The sequence below is a fragment of the Zea mays genome, chromosome 5 (genome assembly GCF_902167145.1).
Source record: "Zea mays cultivar B73 chromosome 5, Zm-B73-REFERENCE-NAM-5.0, whole genome shotgun sequence".
Classification (NCBI taxonomy): Eukaryota; Viridiplantae; Streptophyta; class Magnoliopsida; order Poales; family Poaceae; genus Zea; species Zea mays.
Genome location: NC_050100.1, coordinates 17,083,171 through 17,088,315, shown reverse-complemented (window position 1 = coordinate 17,088,315; position 5,145 = coordinate 17,083,171). Strand labels below are relative to the sequence as shown.

The window sequence follows — 5,145 nt, the reverse complement described above, 5'->3', positions numbered from 1 at the left end:
TGCGATTACATTATCTATGTAATCATTTTATGGTAGGATATAAGCATGGCGAATACGAATAACTGTGGAAAAAAAAGACTACCCATACAGCCGGCACAAAGAGTTTCGCTCGGACTAGAGAGGATTTGGTACTTCTGTTCCAACTACACTTGTGAAGAACATGCTTTTTACAACCATATTTCCGTCACTAATCTTTATTACCTTACATGTCCAACAGAGGGAAAAGATCCTGAGAAGAAATACCCTCACAGGGCTATTTTATATATCCACACACACAAAGCAAACCCTACCAAGAACACAAATCCACATGTGGTACAATTTTCTACAAATATTTACTGGTTCAAAATTTTTATGTACTTGTGACATGCTGAATAATTTAATCCTTTTAAAAGAATGATTTGAAGGAACTGTTAGCAGAGCATCCAGAATTTGCAGACACTAGCCAAGGAAAGATTGCATGGAATGGAGATGCACTAAACAAGATATTAGGAGAAGAGAAGCCTGGTCATGTGCATGGCCTTGGTCTTGTTCCAAACCCGAACAAAGTGTTAGATGGGACAACATCAAGACGTCTTAATCAGCTACATGTAACATCTTTGGACCCAACAGCAAGTGAAGATGTCCTCTCTTTGAAACTTCAGATGGAAAAACTCGTAAACCATGTACACAAGCAAGATGCTACTATACAAGAGTTGCAACAAAAGAGTGTACTCTTCGAACAACATCAAAGTGTACATGTAAAATTATTGAACTCCATTTCACAATCAGTTCATACAGTAGGTCTATGTGTAACATCTAATCCATTTGGTTATTTGTTTGCTATGACAGGGATGTTTGGACGATCTTCCAGCGAATCAATTTCCAACGTCTTCAAAACGTAAAGTAGGCATCTGTATAGAATTTACACATCCGCACTTTCTTACATTTTAGTACCTACTACTTCATCTTGTAGTTATTTTTCATCAGCGTGTATATGTTGAGCCACAAAATCAAGAATTCAGGATGGACAATGAAAAAACTTACTCTCAGGTATGATTGCATTACATTGCCTTGTTCGCTTCAGATTGTTGTGGCTGCGCTATGGCTTTTTCTACAACACAACATAGTTATTTTACAATGTACAACAGCAGCCATAGCTACAGCCCCAGCAAAAAGTAGCGCTACTCAATACCCCCTATAATTTTTTTGCTAAACTACTAATCTGTATTTCATAAAGAGAGAGCAAGAGGCAAAGGAGTATGAGGATTTGCAACCAACATTCAGAAAAACTTCTACTATCCATAAGGTCCTCTGCTACCTCATAACTCATCTTTCTAGATTTCATGGTATAATGCAAACATTAATAATATGTATTGAATTAAAGAAGATTAAGGTGGCTGATACTAGGCAAGGTAAATTACAACGAACTGATAGACTAGCCACTACCCATAAGGTCAGCTACATCAAAATTTCAATACATGGAATATATACGCCCTACAAAGTGATGTTTTATTATATTCATTTTTCAATTTAATATATTGGCAGACAATGCAATTTGAGTTGGAAAGAGACATTACCTTAGATAATACTAAGCTCGCTAATTCATCGAAGGTGGGAATGCAATAAATTTATTCAACATACATAATCATGATTGCTTATCTTTACATTGATGTCTCGCACATACAGAGTATGACCAAGGAAGCAACTTCTACTTCCTTAAATGAAGAAGCATCTAAGAACCAGGTACTTCTACACATGACCCATGTATTGTATTCATTGTTCATTAGTAATTAGTAGTATCTCACATACTACTCATTCTTGAATGGAGATGCATTTTAATTGGCAGTACACTAGGGTGTTGCATAACTAAATTGAAGTTAATAATATGTACAAAATTAACCATTTCGTAATCATCCAAAAATATTAAAATATTGAATACTCATTATGATGTAATGACAGGTAAAAAGGAAAGATATGCAATCTGCAACTACCTTTGATAAAACCAAGTGTGCTACCACATCAAAGGTGACAGTGAAAATCAACTTTCTTGTTAAGTATATCGAATTGTTTTCATTACTAATATGCATTAGTTATAGGTTATGGTGCATGAAACAAAAGGTGACTCCAAAATTTGTGTACATTCATATTCTTAAATCCACTTTACTAATTCGATGTTTTTGTCCATAAATCAGGGTACTCCAGGTGACCGACCAACAGATGAGTCAATATTGGTAAAATCAAAATTTTCTTACCATTATTGTGCCCACATTACATAAGTATTTACTGATACACTTGAGCATGTTTACTAGACTGGAGCACAAGTGTTCTTAAAAAGCTGGAGATGTCCAACCAAGACTGTTGCCTTAGGCATAGTACTTGGTCGAGACCCAAATCATAAAGTTGGAGGTGTTAAGTTAGGCAGAGAATTTTGGATGGTGCGTGTTAGACTTGTAATACTGCCTATTGAGCCTTTGATTCGACCATACGACAACATGGAGGTTATTGGTGATGTCGGCAACAATCTTATAGCATGGCCTTCGTGTTGTGTATGAACTACCCTCTTACTTAACTAGTCATTACTACTCCGAACTACTACTATCAATTTTAGTATTATGATTATCCGTGCAGATTGAAGACGACAAAAAATGATATATGCTCATTTCAACATCACGACGCTTCAACTCAGTTCAGGATGATATCATGATGTAAGTTCACTGTAATCCCCTCATTGTGGTTTATTGTTTTAGACTCTTGGACCCCTAAGAAGTTTACGATGTTCCTATATATGATAGTATAACACATGGTGTTCAATTATTTTTGCGTCATCAACATGAGTCCACCACAATTGTTTTTCTAAAATGCTATCTTATTGTTCATCAATTTCAGTTCAATGTTGCGTAAGAGCTATATTTCATTTCAAGCTACTGGAACTTCTTCATTAAAATATGTAATTATCATAGTGACACAAAATTAAATCAAGGACCTAGTAGAGTTGAAGCTGGAATTGGTTTGGGTCAAACCGGATGGCCTGGATCGGTTTTTGTTTCTAGGTTGATGTAGTTTGGGTGGGGATGGTTAGAGAAGAGGCACATTTCTGGTTTGGCTCGGCGCAACATGTTAAATAAGCTTGTCCAATGTGTAATGGTACTTCAACATCAGTGCAATTCAGTGCAGATCAGTGCCGATCAGTGTTGTAATTTGGTTGGTTGTCTGGATGCACCAAGACATGCAATTCAGTGCAGATCGGTTTTGGGGAGAGGGAGTGGTTTGGAGTTGAGTACAATATTATTCTAGTCTATACACATTCAGTAGCACATCCAGTTCTTAGGTTGTTTCGTCAGGGGCAATTGATCTCGCAGGGATGTCCAACAACAATGATATTGTTAACTTGATTCTTGTGTAGAATTGGCTACCTCCATTTAAATTTATGCACGGGTACAATATAGAACATCATGAAACATTAATGTTGTTGATCACTAACTTCTATTATTTTTGTCGGCGTTTCGAGACAGGGGGGTCCCTAAGCCGACGAGTGAGTGTGCTGCGTGCCCCAGCCCAGATGGGTCGAGCGCGTGGGCGAGCGCGAAGGGGGGGGAGGCGAGGTGGCCGGAGTCGAGCGTGAGAGAGGTGGAAGTCCCGCGGCCTTCGTGTTCGTCCCGCGCCCAGGTCAGGTGCGCTTGCAGTAGGGGGGTTACAAGCGTCCACGCGGGTGAGGGAAGCGAGCGGCCCCAAGAGAGTGCCTGTCCCGTCCTCGGTCCCGCGCGGCCAACCTTCTCTAAGAAGGCCCTGGTCCTCCCTTTTATAGTTGTAAGGAGAGGATCCAGGTGTACAATGGGGGGTGTAGCAGAGTGCTACGTGTCTAGCGGAAGGAGAACTAGCGCCCTTGGTACATGCCAATGTGGCAGCCGGAGAGGTCTTGGCACCTTGCTGGCGTGATGTCGTGGCGGTCGGAGGTGCGACGGAGCCTGGCGGAGGGACAGCTGTTGGAGCGGTCGAGTCCCTGCTGACGTCGTCTTGCTTCCGTAAGAGAGCTGGGGGCCGCCGTCGTCATAGAGTTTGTGGAGCGCCATTATTGCCCATCCAGCGGAGCAGGCCGGATGGGACGCCGGTCTTGTTCTCCGTGACCCGAGTCGATTCGGGGTAGGATGATGATGGCGCTTCCTGTTGACGTGGCGGGTCTGTGCCCTAGGCAGGGTGACGTGGGGGCTCCTCCGAAGCCGAGGTTGAGTCTGTCCTCTGTTGCCGAGGCCGAGCCCGAGCCATGGGGTCGGGCGAGGCGGAAGTCGTTCGGCCGAGGCCAGGGCGGAGTCCGAGCCCTGGGGTCGGGCGAGGCGGAGTTTCGTCGTCTTCCGGGTCTTAGCCCGAGTCCGAGCCCTGGGGTCGGGCGGAGCGGAGTTCGCCGTCTTCCGGGTCTTAGCCCGAGTCCGAGCCCTAGGGTCGGGCGGAGCGGAGTTCGCCGTCTTCCGGGTCTTAGCCCGAGTCCGAGCCCTGGGGTCGGGCGGAGCGGAGTTCGCCGTCTTCCGGGTCTTAGCCCGAGTCCGAGCCCTAGGGTCGGGCGGAGCGGAGTTCGCCGTCTTCCGGGTCTTAGCCCGAGTCCGAGCCCTGGGGTCGGGCGGAGCGGAGTTCGCCGTCTTCTGGGTCTTAGCCCGAGTCCGAGCCCTGGGGTCGGGCGGAGCGGAGTTCGCCGTCTTCCGGGTCTTAGCCCGAGTCCGAGCCCTGGGGTCGGGCGGAGCGGAGTTCGCCGTCTTCCGGGTCTTAGCCCGAGTCCGAGCCCTGGGGTCGGGCGGAGCGGAGTTCGCCGTCTTCCGGGTCTTAGCCCGAGTCCGAGCCCTGTGGTCAGGCGGAGCGGAGTTCGCCGTGGCGCTTTTGGCAAGGCCTGACTGCCTGTCAGACTCACTCTGTCGAGTGGCACCGCAGTCGGAGTGGCGCAGGCGGCGCTGTCCTTCTGTCAGACTGGTCAGTGGAGCGGTGGAGTGACGGCGGTCACTTCGGCTCTGCCGGGGGCGCGTGTCAGGATAAAGGTGTCAGGCCACCTTTGCGTTAAATGCTCCTGCAATTTGGTCAGTCGGTGTGGCGATTTAGTCAAGGTTGCTTCTGAGCGAAGCCAAGGCCTTGGGCGAGCCGGTGATGTGTCCGCCGTAAAAAGGGGGGCCTCGGGTGAGACGG

General features: G+C 46.1%; 1 long non-coding RNA gene across 1 annotated transcript; it reads left to right on the top strand.

The window, feature by feature from the left end:
* The first annotated feature begins 1,611 nt into the window (after window positions 1-1,611).
* LOC109939602 (uncharacterized) lies at window positions 1,612-2,286 on the top strand. Its single transcript, XR_002262105.1, has 3 exons — window positions 1,612-1,722; window positions 1,939-2,004; window positions 2,172-2,286. It is a non-coding gene; the product is annotated as an uncharacterized lncRNA (long non-coding RNA).
* Window positions 2,287-5,145: the final 2,859 nt, after the last annotated feature.